Below are 17,673 nucleotides of genomic sequence, written 5' to 3'. Positions count from 1 at the left end.
TCATGCTGTATTAGACCTTGCTAAAACACTAACACAGCACCCCTTCACTTACCCTGACCTCTCAGACAACAGCAGTGCTCAATATTATTTCCATTATTCTGTATTGTTCTGCCTAGATCAAACCTAGGTTACAAAATATCTTTCACCACAACCTATTTAAAGCTTTCCTACCCCTTTTCTTCCTTAAGTTGAAGTGAACATACCACATAACACCAGGAGGCTTCAGCTCTGTATGTCAATCCTTTTGAAGACAGATTACACAGATGATAAGGATTAGTTATGCAAGGGGTTTTTTTTGCAAAGGCCTGATTGTGCAGGTCCTCCTTTATACATCTTCTCCCTTCCTTGATATAAGTAATAAGCCACAGATTTAGACCCAGACATCTAAAATCCAGTTAGTAAGGCAGATAAACTTGTGTTCACTCAAGTATTTACAATTTTTACTCTATTTTTTTTCAAACCATTTTTCAGACTGAAGTTTCTGTGTTTGTTATTAAGATTTGTTGGGGCAATTCTTGTGGTTCCTGCAGCTGATTCACTCAACTGCAGGAAGACCTCACTGAACTTCTGGGCACTTCGGAGGTAAAATAAACAGGTACTAGAGAACTAGAAGCATAAATTGATTTAACCTGTGTCCCCTCCCTGAGGTAAATAAGGGATGTAAAGTGGCTGACATGAAAGTAGATCTGGGGGCCTATTTCATATTATACCTCTGTTGTTATATTGGGAGACTTGGGGGTTACCACTCAAACAAGATGAATAATAAATTCCTCAGCTGCAGCATGGACATATGGAGACATGAAATTGTAACAGAGCCACAGACTGACCCGACTCCAGGATTCCTGCCTCAGCATATTTGCATTTAAAAGATAAAGATAAACCTGCAAAATATTAAAAATACAGCCTTGTACAAAACCTTTGAAATGATGCTTTAAACCACAGTCAAATTTTGGCATGGTAAACATCTGTGAATTATTTCACCCACTGAAGCAAAATGCTCTGAGTCTTTGAAAAATGTGGTCAATGTATCTTACATACTCAAAGCTAAACTGATAATGCATCTAGAATCTGGATAGGAATGCTCTAGGTCAGATTTGGGGATTTAGATTTGTTTTATGGAGCAGCCTTTCTTAGTATGAGCATACTCCACTTCTTATTATCATTTGCAATTTCCCCCTAAATAAATAATTTCTTGCTAGTGCAAGAACACTAGCCATTTTTCTTCCTTATTCTGAGTTACTCTGGAGGCTTTTATGGCTTTTTTATCTTTGATACTATCTCAAAAATTTCATGAGATACTGTGACTCATAACTTGTACAGTTAGGACTTGGAAAGTGGATGTTCCTCGTACACTTCTGAGCTACTGGAATTTGTTCAGTTATTCCAATTCTCCTTACCTCTATCTCTGAAACTTCTCCTGTCTGTAAAACAAAGTACTGTTGTATGAAGAGTCTTTTAATTCATACAAGCGGACTTACACCAAGAGCCTTCCTTATATTTTCTTTTTTAAAAATTGAAGTCTTTCAACAACAAAATAGAAGCAAAATCCCCAAACACTACAGTTTACCTATGTGCCATTTTGCATCCTGCTTCTGAAATGAGAGTTTACCAGGCCAACATATGTGACCAATAACTGCTATTCAAAGTTAAGCTCTGGAAATGGTGACTGACGTGGAGCCAGGCATTCCTTTAGCCAAGGGAATTATCAACTATAGACCAGCCAAAATAAACTCAGAAATTTCCTCTGGGTGTTAATCACTCCGAGTATCATTCTTTCCCACATACTGGGCAAAGATTCTTGACCTTCTGATTTGGAGCAAAACCACCCCTATTAATTAAATAATTTGTCCATTATCACCTGAAGACATACGTAACCTTTTCACCCTACACAAGAAAGAACACATTAAGTAAACAAACATCTATTGTAAATATGAGCAAATCCCCAAGCTTGCTTCATTTCCTGCAGTGCATATGCCATCCTAATACCACTTAGTGTAGGTCTGCACAGCATAGCACTTTAACACATATCCTTTAAATCTCCAGTTGATGTCTTTGCACAGAACTTTCAAATGAATCAGTCCAAAGTTGGGAAAATTGATTGTCAGTCACCTTTCAACCATAACTTATGCCTGGCCTGAAGTACAGCATTGTACATCTGTCCATATAACCTTCTAACTAAATCGTATCTTTTACAGTACCTTTTACTGAGATGACATCATCAGATGTCTTATCACAAAAACTAGACTTTTTGGTATTACCATAGTCATGAAATTATGTGGGAAAAGTCTTGGTTTGGGGAGTAAGACTTTTGCAAAATAAAACAACATGGGTTTGGGTTTTTTGTCTGCTATAAGTCAGATTATCACTTCTGCAGGATGAGTATTTGTTCACACAGTGGAAGACCTACAAGATCATCAGGAGTAATGGTCTTATATTTGGAATGTAGCCCTTTTTTCACAGTACCTCATGGTAAAAATTATTCTCAGAATTTTTTGATGCTGTCCCATAAGTTCAGCCAACAAACTTCAGAAATGAAGATGCCCAAAGTTATTGATATATTTTACTTTTTGAAGGATTATGTACACCTCTAGCCCTCACGTGCCAGGTTTCAGCATCTGCTAGAAAACATTTATTTACACACACTATGTAATGACCTCAAGACTGAAAAAGCCAGAAGCCTTGCAGTTTCATCAGAAAACTAAGCCTTATATTTTAGATGCTTTTACTGACATTAAAATACCCAACACCCCAGAATACTACAGTATGTTTTTAAAACTCATTTGAAAGAAAAGCCTGCTAGGAAAGTAGTTTTCCAGAGGATTTATAAAACAAAACTGCATTGATCATCCCATTACACCTTTACACTGCAATGCAAAAGGGCATGTAAAGAACAAGTACCATTGGGAATGGTTCTTTCAAGAAGAGCTAGGCCAGAGAGTTTCACAGAGATAGAACTGGAATTCACAATGGCTGTTGTGAGTGTTTAACTCCCTTTGTAAGCCTTCAGAGGTCTTCTTTATCTTCCTTACCTTTCTTCTTCTGCCTTCCTTCCTTTCACCTCCAAGCTCTTTAAGTTTATGAACTATTCCTCTTTCCTGCGTTTGTGCTTACCAAGGCAAGTTCTGACTTTGTGCCACTGAAAAATCCTATTTTCATCTTCAAGGTTTTCAAACAAGGTTGATTCTCCATTGCTGGATAAATACTGCTTTCTCCGCTTTCCTAATGCAATTTGAAGAAGAGAGCCAGTTAACCTTTTCTTTCTCTGCAGGCTCCTCCTGGATTCCTCTCCCACATAGTTGTTTTCCCTCTGGGCCTCTCTCTGTCCCTCTTTTCTGTACTTTATTTTCTGAGTAACCTAGTCTAGTCTCAGGAATGTACCCCAGTATTTTAAAATGTACCACTCTCAAGTAAAATAGAGCTGCTTCCCCTGTTGTTATGTAGGAATATCACATAAACAGCGAGAACTGCCCGTTTGTTTTTCTTTCTCTTCCCGTTCCTTTACCTCAATTATCTCAAAAATGAAAACATATTTAGTCATCCCATGGCATAACAGCAACTAATGGCACAAACATCTGCCACAAGATGTTCAGAAAGACTAAAATATATTTTCAATCTCAGAATTGTCACTAAAAATCTGCAATTCCAGTTCAATGCTAGAAGAAGGGTAATTGAGGGAATGAGAGGAGACGAATGTGCTATCAGTTTTCTTCTTCGTCATGCTCAAACTTCCAGCTGTACATTGACAGGGCCAGGAGTCCTAGGCTGGCAAAGCCTACCTCTCTGATGAGGTTAAATGCACAATTGAAAAAGGAGGGAGACTGAGATGGCATTTCCCTTCTTTCTCCAAGTCCCCTTTCTTCCCCAAGGTTTACCCCAGAGCTCTGCAAGGTATAGTGTTGTCCAGATATCTGGAGAAGGGGCAGGAGGCCAAAAAAATGGGGACAGCAAAGTGAAGAGGCAGTAATAGAAAACCTAGAGGAGTGTCACGTGGAAGGAAACAAGGCTCTATAAAAAGAGCTAAAAAAATCCTTGGACTAAGAAAGTGTACTGGAATTAGTCTGAAAACTCAAGGGAACCTTAGGCAAAAAAATCAGCACCACTGGTAATTAGCCTCTTTTGGTGCATACTGACCTCATGATCTCAAGACAAATAGAGAAATAAAGTGCATTTCTCCACAAATCTGTTTTCTCTGGTAACAGTTTCCAGATTTTCTAAACTAAAATGACACAATCTGTCTTCCTAAAGCTAACTCTTCTACAATATTTACAGGTATAAATTCATAGAAACAGACAATAGAAAAAGTCATGGAAATAGACAAATTAGACGAGATCCATGAACCAGGGTTTCTGGTCCAGAAAGACAGATGATGTTTAAGAAACAACTCAAGCCTTTTGTGAGCAATCATGCAGTAAGATGAAGTTAAACAGGTTTGGGATTTGCTCTTGTTTTGTTACGTTGGCCAGGAAGCCCATCTTGGAGGCTATAAAGTAACTTTATCAATACAGCCATAATGTAAGTTTTACAAAGATAAATGTAATGTCCTGCACTTGGAAAGAAGTAATCCTAAGCAGCAGCACAAGCTGGGGACTGATGGGCTGGAGGAGCAGCTCTGCTGAAAGGGACCTGGGAGTGGTGGCAGGCAGCGAACTGAATGGGAGCTAATGGTGTGTCCTGACAGGGAAGGCGGCCAGAAACCTCCTGGGCTGCACCAGCAAGAGTACAGTCAGTACCTCAAGAAATATGACTATTTCAGTCTACTTGGCATTTACAAGACTACACCTGGAATACTGTGACCAGTTGTGGTCCCCTTGGTTGGAAAAGTTGAGAAGGGTTCAGTAAAGGCCCCTGGGATTATTAGGGATTGGAAAATTTGGCATATAAAGAAAGGTTAAAGGAAACATGTTTACATGTTACATATTCTGGAATACAGAAGGCTCAAAGGGGATCTAATAACACTTTTTTTTAAATATCTAAAAAATTGGATATAGAGGAAATGGAGCTCCTTTCTTGACAAGGATACCCGGTGACAGAAAAAGAGGCAGTGGGCATGAGCTACTTTGAGGTAAATTCTGTCTGGATACAAGAAAAAAAAACGTCTTCCCCATGAGAGCAACTGGAAATTGGAAGAAGCTGCCCAGGGAAGCAGCGGACTTTCACGTGCTCAAGATTGTTTGACCAAGTTGCTGAGAAGATCGGACCAGATAATCTCCAGAGTACAATCAGAACTTTCCATGAATCCCTATCCATGCAGTCTTGCTAGCTATGTGAATCCTGTTGTCAGCCCACAAGCATCTTCTCCCTTTAGCATGAGGCTTCTACTCTGGGGATATGCAGTATTTATTTCAAGTCATTGATAATCTTTCATAAGCAGTTTACACTTTAGTTCTCTTTAAGAGAGGAGGCACATGGGAGGCAAGAGCAGACTTCTCCCCTGACAGTTTCTTTTGCAGTCAAGACATTCAAGGAGAGTTATATTGTGGGAGGATTTTTTAACCTTCAGTAACAAGGCTTAATTAGGGATCAAGAGCAAATGTTATAGCACAGAAGAGGCACCTCTGAACATTCATTCGTATTGGGCTTTTGTTCCAATTAAGCTGGTTAACAAGGGATGTAAGAGCATTTGCATCTGTAGTATACTCAAAGACTTCAGAAAGCTATTACAATTTTAAATTTTACTTGAGCTGAAAAATCTCAGTAAGCAGGACCTTTTGAAGATTAGATGTATTTGTGAAGAAATGGTGAGGAAATTCTGCAGCTCTTACTTAGCTCATTAAAATATTTCAACGCTGCAATGAACAAGCTCAGGATAAAACTCAAGAACAAATTTCTTAATCTTCAAGAAAATAGGAATTAAAATGAAAATTATTAGAAAAATGAATCGGGAAAGAAAGCCTGGTTTTACTCTCACACTATCACCCGATCTGTTCAGCATTTGCCACAGAGGTGCAAATTTACTGACAGACATACTTGAATAACTACAATAACCTCCCCAATAGCACTGACTTCAGCAGAAGCAAAATCATGCTTCAGAGTTGCCCATTTTGGATCAAGAAAGGCTAAGAAGTAAAAGCTGTAACCTTGCAATGCCCTACACTGGTAGGGTATACATGTAAGGGACATTGCTGTGAGAGGATAGGTAAAGCTAAGGAAGAAATGGAGCACTTATCAAAATACTGTAACAGCAATAGATTATTTTTTCCATTAGAGCGAAGACCAGTAACATTTAATCCTCTGGTTGTTCCCTGATGTACCACAATCTGAATCCTGGCAAATGCAAAGTCTTGCCTTAAAAGTCCAGATGGTAGCAGAGGAAAAAAACCAAAACAGTATAAACATAAACATGAAGGAAAGCCCCTGTGATTTTGTTGAAAATGAAAAAAACCCCTCAGTTTTTCCAAAAGAAATACTGATGATTTCACATGAGACCTTACCTTTCAGAAAAGTATATTGCATGATTCCCTTAAGCCACTCTATTTTACAAAAGCATCTCAGTAAAGTTAAGAATGCTGTTTTCTACTAATTAAATACCTCTATGGGAAAGGTGTACATACCTATATGAGTTACCACAAGCATTCTGTGTTCATGAACTTTAATGAGCGTTACATGCAAAAGGGACAACATACTTTTCAGAATTTGTAGCTATTATTTCGTTGTGATAAAATTTACTCCTTTTTGTTGGACAGAGGACATATATAAAAGGGAAGCCTATTTCAGGAGGTTTTTGTTTTGTATCAGTTTTTCCCAGATCTCTAGATTTAGCCTGAAGGATCCTTTTAGAGAGCAAGTAAATATATATAAAATATTAGGACAACACTGCAATGCAAAAAGGATGTTAAATTGCTCATCCAAGGAGATGACATAACAAATACTGACATAATTTCCAAGCAGCAAAGCAAAACTAGGTCAAATCACATTGACCTATCTAACATAATAAGCCCTTTTTTTCAGATTTTTACAATGTAGACTGTGTCTGCAGGCATTAATGTCCCCTGTTATCAATGTATAGTGTTGTCACTCTGCTTTAATGTCTTATCACCATGTTGTGTTAATTAGACCAAAACAATACAGTGCACTTTTGAACTGCTTAACTCCCAGTTTGAGATCTCTGTCTAAACTATAATTCTGAGGTTTTCCAGTTAGAAATTAAGTCATTAGCCCTTTGTTTCAATAGATGATACCAAGGCTGGTGGGATAGCATAAATTTGCATACAGGTCAAAACCTAAGCTTCCTAAGTTGCTCAAAACCAAGGTCCACGTAGCTGACATCTCTCAGCAAAAGTGCACACTAATTTCAATGGCATTTAACACAAGGCATAACCCAGGAATACACAATCTCCTGAGTATCACATGGACAAACCTGGTCTATGCTTGGCCACTGTGTGTCCCTGTGCGAGAGCTTTATCCACATGGAGTGCCCTAAAAGGAACAGTCCTTTTCCTTGCTCAGGGCAGCCTTCCCTTTCCCTGCTCTGGTTGTTTCTCTCCACGTCAGATTTACAACACAGGTATTTTTCAGTGAGTTAACAGAGTTGTGTAGGTTTCTGCCTACAGCCTCTTGCGACTCCCGCAAGAACAGAAACCTGAGAAATGAGAGATATGTGTTTTGTATCCCTGCCTCCAGAGCTGAGATGGGACTAGAGCCCAGGATGAGGGTTTGAGACCTCACTACTCAGGAAGCTGGAGCTGGCTGAAAAGGAGAAAAAAAGCTGGCAGGAGACAGATACAGACCTCAGTGGTCAAGAAAGAAGAAGCTGTCAGAGTTTACATCTTCCTGTAAGATACAGAGATTTTGCAACAGGAGCATAATCTTGGGGAGAGAAAACCCAGTACAGTCTAATTATAAAAGCAAAACACCCTCCAACACTTTTTAAGCTTGCTTGGTGATGAAGAGTTCCTTGAAACTGGGACACTGGCTGTTCTTATGATGAAGTGGCTGGATTTGGCGACTGCAATTCTAAATACACATATACAGGTATAAAAATGAGTAGTGTTTCTCTTTTTTTAATGTCTCAAATTATCTCTCAGGAAGAAAAATCTCCAAACTTATACACAAAACAAACCAAATTAAAAAGAAAAAAAAAACCAAAACCCCAAAACCTCAAACCAAAACAAAATCACAAACAAGAGGGAGCATGTTTTGATATGTTACAACTGCTGAAAAAAACACCAGAATTTTTCTGAGACCGATTTTACCATAAAATACTGGTTTCTCAGCATTTTTGGAAGAAAATATCTGTCTCAGACAATGCTCAAAAAAAAACCAGAAAGGGAGACCCCAGGATGTTGGGGGGGGTGGGGGGGTGGGGTGTCTCATCTCATTTAAGCATGTTTTCTCTTCACCTGAATCTATGAAGTCTATCATCTTACCAGTATCACATATGAGTCCGCCCTACTGTTCTGGTGGTAGGGCGTGTCTTTCTGAGCTCCTGCTGCAGCTGTTCAGTAATTAAATACCTTGCAGACCCATAGAGCCAAGTTAATGCCATTAGTCATGGGCACCTGTGAGGGGTGAAGGGGTGCCAAAGAGAGGCTGGAGGCCCACAGGTGCATGGGCAGCACAAAGGTGGCCTGGGTGAGGCATGACGGGAAGATGTTGCTGCCACTGCAGTCATGAGAAATATGTCAACCTACCCATCCCAAAATGGGGAGTGACTGTCATAGAGTTTTACCAGTTTCTCTCTGGGGCCATGAAATATCCCTCCATAAATATTTTCATTACAGTCTATTATAGTACAATGAAAAATCCTATCAGCCCCATGAATCTCCTCATTTGCTCTCCTACTAAGCCAGGAATAAAACCATGGACTTTCTTTTATTTGTTTTACTATCTTAAAATTGTTCTTGCGCCCAGCTATCTCAACACTTATGACATCAAAAAAGTTTTATCATACTTAAGGGCCAAACAAATATTGCCTCTTTGCCAGCTTTTTTGTCTTCCCACATACCCCTTGGAAGATAAAAATAATAATTATAAACAATCATGACACAGCAGTAAAGAATTTTGAAGAATTAAGAACTATTTTTACTGTTTAGAAAAGAGATCAAAATCAGCTTCCTACCCTTTAGCACCTTTCCCAGCTTTCAGACAGGGTGGATTCTGCACTGTAAGCCAGGGATCTCAGGGATATACAGTAATTCCCTACAGCTTGCTAAAGCATTACAAGCTCTAAGCTGCACAATTGTAATAAAACTTTGAACCAACAACAGTTAAAGAATGATGTACCCTAAGAAGTCTGAAATTCAGTTCAAACAAACTCCAGCGCACATTCAAAAGGGTATTCACGTGGCTGTATGTGAATACTGGTCTGCTCCTTTCTCTCAGCTCACTCTTCACCCACAGCCAAAACAAACTGTTTCTCGAAATGCTGAAGTATTTATTGAGCTTCAGCATATTCCCTGAGCATTTACCACCGCAACTCCTTGTTCCCAGCATTTCGTTTTCCTTGACCCCAGGCTCCAACAGACCCCTTACCTCTGGTGCTACTCTCTGGAGAGACTCTGAGATCTGACAACTTTTTGCAGAGCTCAGAAGCTGTTGAAGCTCTCTGTGGCACTGCCTGCCTCCCTGTCCCTCCCCAGTGGGAAAGTCCTGGGACCAGGCAGCGGTGGGAAGCCGGCAGCCAGCACAGCAGAGGGCTGGGCAGGCAGGAGGGAGGGAGCTGGAGACAGATCTCATCAAAGGTAGGAGGCCTAGTGGGGATCAGAGAGACAGAGATACACATCTAAATAATTCAGGCGCTAATAAAAGCTTTAGGTTGGGTTCTGTTCAAGATGTGAGACAAAGCTGAATTTCAATGTATTTCAGGCTGCCATCAATGCAGAATGCAGTGTTACTTAATAATCCAACACTGACAAACCAATATTATTTTAAAAGTATTCCACATAAAGTTAACGAGGAAAGTGGCTATGCCTGGATTTGTGCTTTTATAGCTTTAGGTTAAAATTCTATCATGAGAAGATTTTGAGAGCTTCAAGTCTGACCTCTACAGGAAGGCTGCTGAAATAGGTACAGTACCTTGGGATCGCAAATTGCGCACACAACTTTCAGAAACTGGAGAAAGGTAATGGATCAGATGCACTACATAACATCATTATCATCATTGCTTCCTGAAGCCATGTTTTAAAAACACAACTCTTAGTAGCATCGTCTGTGACAATTTGGTTCCTACAAATGCTTTTTTGCAAACTACAAAGACAGTACAGCAACACAAGAAATAGCATGAACATTTTTACATTCAAAAGTGTAAATGGGTTTTGCTTCTGCTTTTTATTATCCCTCCTCCTTCATTCCCAATCTTCTCTATGATCTACTCTTGCAGAGCTACAGAAACAAGCGTTACTTTGAAACTGATAACATCCATTTGCGTTTTGTAAAACCGATGTTTTTAAACGCCCTGATTGGTGCCACCTTTTTCTAATCAGAACCAACCACTCTAACAAACTACCCTTTGTCCTGGGATCCCATCCCCTCAGTTCCCACCAGCCTACAGCACATGTTGCTATAGCTACCCTGCATGTCTATTTACCACACAAGTGATCAAAGCGAGCAGACAACACACACACACGCACAAAAAATCCTCGCCAGGCTTCCTACCGAGCAATGTCCAGCACTAATTAACCGATACACTCCCAGCCTGGTGACTCTGTACACTTGTTTTCTTTATTCTGCATGGTACACACACAAAAAAAAGCAGCATTCTCCAAGATGCTCATTCTTCCCCTACAGACAAAATAAACAACAAAACATACCAGGATCAACTTTAAAAGAGAATTTCCTAACACAAGGCTAAGGATTACAACACTTCAGGATAAGAATACAGTTTTTCTACAGAGGAACACATTAAGAATTTTAAAAGGTATGCAAAGGAAAATAGGAAATAAGAAACACATGCTAAGAACCTAAACAGCTGAAAAGAAAGGGGGTGATTTTGAATTTTGCATATGCTTTGCACTGAAACTGTATGCAGCCTTTATTCACTTGGTGAATTATATGCATGCTAAAAGCCATATGACTGCAGTCATGATAAGTCATTGTAATGGTTTTATGTGCCTTAGAAACACAGTTTTTCATTTTTAGGTGGCATGTCAGTTAACAGTTGTTTAGTTGAACTGCCTCGATCAAAGTCAATGGTACTTCAATAGGAAGAGACCAAAATAAAGAGTTGTGTTTGTTGTCAATGACACTCCACGCTTCAGGGATATGTTGTGGTTGAAAGTGAATGAAAAAAAAGTATTCAAATTCATCAAACATTTGATTTTCTGTAAAGTAGACTTAAGAAACTTAAAACAGAGCCCACAGTGCCCTCTCCAGTTTTGCAGCAAACTCAGGGAATTCAGCCATGTAACTGTGTCCAGTTACACAAAAACTCCACTCTACCACATGAAGGCTGAGCATCTTCCCAGGAGTTTCCGTTGTTTGCAAGTTTCCTTACTTAGGGTATTTATTTTTTTTGTATATATAAGTAATAAACTGAACTGAGTACTCTGCAAAGCAAAAGAAGTGTTACCTGCAAAAGACTTTTTTTCTTGTTTATTATTTTTTGTTTTGTTTTGCAACCATGTTAGATGCCTTTAAAAATTGCACTTCTGCTTCCTAACACTAGTCTTACAACATGCTGGCACACACAAATGGATATATTTCCTGTGAATGCTTAAACTTTTACAGGTACATGCTGACAGGTATATTTTCCCTTACAGGATAGAAATTTTCCTATTTTGGTTACTGGAGCTTATTTGTGAGGTCGTTTTGGGAGACATTAAGAAGACCCCTCTTGCTGAGGTGTTCAATTATCACCTAAAAATGACTGCATCTTTATACTGTCTCAGTTACAAATCTCAACACAACATTTACACCAACTCCTGTCACCTGTTAGAGACTATTGGACTGGCAGTAGTAAGGTAGTAAGGTGGGCTGAATCTTTTCAACTCAACAGGCTGCATATTACATTTCTACAGTAATTACTCCACTTCTGTTGGGGAAATTAGTGCATTTGTCTTGCTATATGCTGTTATTGTTTAGGACCTGTGGGTTGCCTTTGGGTCAGATCATCAGCAGCACAGTACATGGTTTTATTCCAACAGCTGCAATACACTGCCTGCTTGATGCTTAACTCAGCTACACCAAATTAAGGTATAGTCCCACCAAGAGCCTCTGAAAGTGGGAGCACTCACTCCCAGAGCCTGAGAAAAGGAAGGAGTTAACCCTCCCCTTCATTGTCTTTTAACCAGCTGGTGTAAGGATAAGGAAGGGAGCATGAGGGAAGGGCAGGGAAAGCAGCAGAACAGGTAGGGAGAGAGGTTTATAAGGTGGAGAAGTTGGTAAAAAAGAGCTCTCTGTTGCTCTGAATAGAAGGGCCACGGAAAAGTCACCCTCTACATATTCGTCTTTCCCATAACAATTTCCAACTAGAAGCAGGAGTGAAGGCTCCAGCTGCACATGACTTGCCTGTTTCCAAGTGTCTGCTGTAATGGATTTCCTAAACGTTTTATGCGGTGAGTTCATAGCCCATCACAATTTTCAGTTCCCACTAAAACAAGAGTTCTGCTGCCAGGGGCTGCTGCACACAGTTTCTCAGCACCCCCAGCTCTCTGGATTTTGCCCCTTGGGCCCTAGAAGCGTCCACAGACTTTCCCTACCAAACTGAAAATATTTGTGCACAGCAAACCAACCGAACGCAGAGAAATACTCTCTAACTGTTCCCTTGGCACGGGAGAGAGAAACCGCACTCACAGGCAGGTGTTTAAACAAACTCTGGCCGCGCCCCAGCCGGGTGCTCCCCACCCGATCTCACTCCCCTCAGAAGAGGCACGGGGGCCCCCTCGGCAGCGCGTCTCCCTCCCTGCGCTCCTGCGGGAGAGGGAGGAGAGGCAAGCACCTACCGGGACGGGACAGGCCCGGCAAGAATGAGCCCGCCTGTGCCTGCACCTCTCTTCAGGATGGAATGTCTCTCCACCACCACCTCCACCACCAGCCCCCCAACCCCCGCTCCTCCTCTCTTGGAGTGGAAGGGAGGGTATGTGTCTGCCTTAGCATTTCCACCCTCTCTATTCCGACTTACTTGTTTCGCTTTTTTAACCCACCATCTATGAATCTTCATTACCTATGAAGCCCTATTCTTTAGGTAGAAATATTTCAGGAGAGTAAAGAGTACGTTTCACAGAGCACTTTATTATTACCATCCTGTAACATTTCTGCTTCTTTCACATTCCTCATTGGCAACCCCCTGTGCCAAAGTACCCTCTTGTGGTGATAATGATTTCTGATGACTACGTGCATCCAGCTGACCAACTTGAGTATATAAAATGCCCTTCATTGTGCTTTGCAAGGACAAGAATTCACCTCTCTCTTTAAAGAGCTATAAAAGGTGGTTGTTTGGCTAGTGGAAGCAAGAAATACCTTTCCTCTTGCTATCCCCTATGTTCTCTCTTTCTTCACCCTTCCCTACCTCCTATAACTTAGAGAAAACTGGTGTAAGGAAGCTGGAATTTCCCACCATGGGTTCAGAAAGTGAGTGGAAAACAAATGCTCCATTTGCACTACAGGTGCAAAATCCTCACACGTGCATTCCCTGGACATGTACTGTAAAAGTCACAGTGAGAACTGAATTAATAACACCCACAGAGAAAAGAACCTAGAAAACTTTTCTCATTTCCTCATATTTACCCATTACCTCCCTAGAAAATATGTTAAGAGCAAGTTTCAGAAGTGTATTGGCAAGGGTTTTTAAACTGGGACGGATCCTTGATTCGGTCTTAAGGTAAAGCCAGTTTTTCTTGCTCCCATAAGGCTCTTCTAAGCATACATTGTTGCTGTAAAACTATGAACAACGAGAATCAAAAACATTTTGTCACTGTGCCTTTTAACTGCAAGAACAAGAATAAAAGCTCCTTTTGTCCCCTCAGGTGAATAGAAGTCTTTAAAAAAATCTCATTTGAATAATCTCAGAAAAAGAATCCCTAGAAAACCCATCCTAAAGTACTTTTGTGAAGCTGTAAGACAGCTTGAAACTACTGCATTTTAAAACAATCAGAAGATTAAAGCACTGGCAGGCAAGGAACTCATGCAGTGCTGTTTAATAAATTATCCCTGGGCTGAATTATTGGCATATTTAGGATTATAACACAAGTTCTTTCCTTTCACATGTCACAAACAGGCGCTGCGAGGCAGCCTACACAATGCACTTAAACCATGGCAAACTGGAATTGATTTACATACCTCGCAAACCGCTTCCATGCTCCCTACAAGCCCAAAATGCACCATGACCTGCATGGCATCCCTGCCTACTGGGAGGATTAAGCAAAAAAAAATAAAAATAAAAAAAACACTACTTTTTTTTTTTTTTTTTTTTTTTTCCCACGCTGGAAACTCACTTTAGACAATTCTGAGAAAAAATGAGGAGTTCTAAAAAAGCAGCCAAGCTCCGCAGAGGTTGGAACCGGTAGTACCCGGGCCCGGCGGGAAGAGGTTCCTTACCTGCCTCATGGTGAGATTCCCATCATCCATCCAGCCGGCAAGGGGCTGCTCACACCGCGCTGCTGTCGGCAGGGCAGAAATCCATCAAGTTTCCCACCGTAATCAAGTTTTCCTCCCTCCTCTTCCCTGTCTATTATTTTTCCCCCTTTTTATTCTTTGCTGGGGGGAGTCTTACGACAATGTCAAGTTTCCCAACCTTCTTTCCCCAGCCTATGAAAAGTCGGGAGCGGGGAGGCAACTGTCCGCCTGGCTCTGATTTCAAACCGTAGCCCAGGGATGGAGTAGTTGGCTGAGCTGGGCCATGGAATAGCCTCGCCAATCAGAAGGAAGGGGAGGGAGGCAGAGCACATAAAGGCTGCTGCCTACACGAGGATTAGGAAAGCTTTCAAGGATTTAAAAGACTGAAAGCAGCTGGAAACAGTGTCTAGGGCTAGAAAGAGGGAAGTCAATTTGCGGTATAAGAGATTATTCCCATTCTCATGTAACTGCTCTGGGTCTGCTCGAAGCTTAATGGACTGCCAGGATTTCAGCAAAGATATGTAAATGTCCAGTTGAAATTACTGCAACATTAGAGTGATGCAGGAACGCTCGACAGCCGCACGGTAAAGTGGCAGTATCCCATCCGTGTTGGAGCCACATGCGGTCCCGGAGCACCGATTTCCTCATGTCAGATTTAAAAGTAAATTACTTAATGACATCAGCAGGAAGTAAAATGCAGTCTGCAATTTACACTAAGGCCAAGTGCCTGTCTGCCGGAAAGAACAGAGGTGTATGTGGGAATCCGTAGCTTTGGAAATGTTTTGTTGCAAAGCTTTATTTGTTTTGGTGGTAAATGTTTAATCATCCCTAACCTCAGTGCGTTTTCTGCTTTCCCTTCTTTATGTAGGGTGATTTCCTCACTTCTGAAGCTTAGTTCCTTGTGTAAGATAACACTGGACCCCAAATGCAACTTTTTTTTTTCTTTTAACGAGATCAGCTACTATCTGCTGCCCCTCAGTGGCTTTCATTAAAATAAACAAACAAAAGGCAAAACCAAAAATCTCAAATCTGAAGTGCCATTGCTGTTTGAGTTCCACCTTTCATAGAATTATAGAATGGTTTGGATTGGATGGGACCTCGAGATCTAGTTCCAAATTTCCTGACTTAAAAAAAAAATTGCAGAGAAATACAAACCTGCAAATTCATACCTCCCAACCTTCTCCTAAGTGAAGAAGGCCTTTAACTTAATATCAGTTCAAAAGCCTGTTAGTCCCTCTATTCTGCTTTTAACAGAAATCTGTCTTTTGATCTCAGGAGACTATCAGGCAGATCTGATGCCTGAAGAAAAGTCCCAATATCATGAATTTGCTTCTGCAAGGGTTTTATCTACCAGTGCAAAAATTAGTCACTATCCAGAAAAACTCTTATCAGTACAAGAAATCTTATTGAATTGAGCTACAGGAAAAAAATTACAATGATATGCTGCCAGGATTTTAATTAAAGGCTTCCAAAAATATATTTCCATTTGATTTTCGATAAGCTCCAACACTGGGTATGTCACAGGGAAAGGAAGAAAAGATCTGCAAAATTTGTTTTCCCATTTAAAGACAATAATAATTTTTCTCACAAGTGCAACAAAGAAAGGAGTTTACATAATACTAGTACTGTCTATCTGAGAAGTACGGCATGGATGGGGGACAAATTTGATTTAAACCACTACTGCAATTTATCCAGGTTCAACTGTGCTCTTGCTGGTCCATGTCCTCAGCTGCTTTAATGTACAACACCAACCATCTCCAGGGATCAACACAGCACAGTGCACAAGGGTAAGACCAACCATCCTCTCTAGCCAATGTGGAGACAACTTAGTGATGCTCCAGTGATGGTCTAGTCCTGCACACTTGCACAACAGCTTGAAGCAGCTGCACTGCACAGGGAGCAGTGCATTAAGAGCACTTAACAGGAATGCTCATCCTCTGTTCCCCAAGTATAGCTCAGTGGACATGTGTCACTTGAAATGAGTCTGTGGTATGTGAAGACCTTTTACTGAGGTCAAATCTGGGAGAATCCTCTTCAGGATGCATTGAAAGGAAACATAAAAATGCTTTTCCAAAGTAATTACAGCCTTAGGGCTAAATTTCCCTGGTGAAAGGGATGTAACAAAAAGTGCAAAACTTACAAAATTAGTAAGGATTATAAAAGACTCACCCCAAAACCCTGTATTTGATTTCAGAGCTTTAAGAAGGGGATTCTGAGGACAGTTTTAGAGTTTCACATGAGAACAAGGCAAAAGATCCTACAAGAACTCAAATTATAAAGACAAAGCAGTTGCATAACTTTTCTGGAAATGCAGACACCTCTTCATGAACAGCACGCACTCCTTATAGGGTGGGATGAATACTGCATTTTTCTGAAAGTTGAGCAGAATGTGGCATAAAAATATGAGTCAGTTCTATAGGATGAAAATTAATTTCTAGCATTAGAAAAAATATAAAATAATTTTTAAAAATTGTCAATGATCTATGTTCAGGGTGAGGTGCAGACTAATTTTTTTTTAACCCGGTGTTGCAGACAGCCCCTATTCTATTTACGCCATTCACTTTCCTCCTTTAAGGACTGTGATCAACCCATATAGCAGCAGTACTATCACATGCAGTGCATTCAGAAAACAAGGTTCTGCACTTCACTTCTTGGAGTCTTCTGAGTGTCAGGAGAGGAAAAGAGAGGGTCTATATCTGAAGTGGTTTTGAAGGTAGTTGGCATTGAAACTCACAGTGGCACAGCTAGATGCAAGGAGGAGGAATTGCTATTTGGGGTGCAAGAAAAGACATGTGCTGGTTTTTACATCTTCCTCTGAATATCCAGTTTCCCATCTACAACCCAAGTGTATGTGTGTGCATGAGAAAGTCATAAGGTCTTTGAGGAAGTGAAAGAAGATTCTGTCCCTGAAGGAGGAAACTTTTACAGTCTATCCAGTGGGAACCACTGGACACAAGGGCAGCCAGAGGAGGTGGTGCCAGGTGTAAGTTCAGACATCTCTGGGAGCAAAGATGTACGTATAAGCCAGACCAAAGTCATGGTTAGGAGCCTGATAGTTTTAGAGGATTCTTACTGTATTAATTCAAGTTAAAAGACAAATGGCCATAAGTAGACCAAACCATTGGCAGTTTTATTTTCTGTAAATGCTTGTTATCAGTAGTAATGGTCACATTCCCCTTATCA

At 40.5% G+C, this 17,673-nt stretch overlaps 1 protein-coding gene across 3 annotated transcripts in view; it reads right to left on the bottom strand.

Annotated features, from left to right (window-relative positions):
* MID1 (midline 1) overlaps positions 1 to 17,673 on the bottom strand; it is a 242,024-nt gene that overhangs the window by 126,899 nt on the left and 97,452 nt on the right. The window contains exon 1 of one of the 3 annotated variants that reach the window (XM_032680609.1): positions 14,473 to 14,682. The exons of 1 other annotated variant lie outside the window; for it this stretch is intronic. The gene's annotated coding sequence lies outside the window, so the exon portion shown is untranslated. Of the gene's footprint in view, positions 1 to 10,593; positions 10,642 to 14,472; positions 14,683 to 17,673 lie in introns of those variants that run through there. One more of the 3 variants, XM_032680611.1, reaches the window with a different exon arrangement.

Source organism: Chiroxiphia lanceolata, chromosome 2, assembly GCF_009829145.1.
Source record: "Chiroxiphia lanceolata isolate bChiLan1 chromosome 2, bChiLan1.pri, whole genome shotgun sequence".
Taxonomy (NCBI): domain Eukaryota; kingdom Metazoa; phylum Chordata; class Aves; order Passeriformes; family Pipridae; genus Chiroxiphia; species Chiroxiphia lanceolata.
Note: the sequence above shows the minus strand (reverse complement) of the source record. Positions and strands in the feature narration are given on the sequence as shown.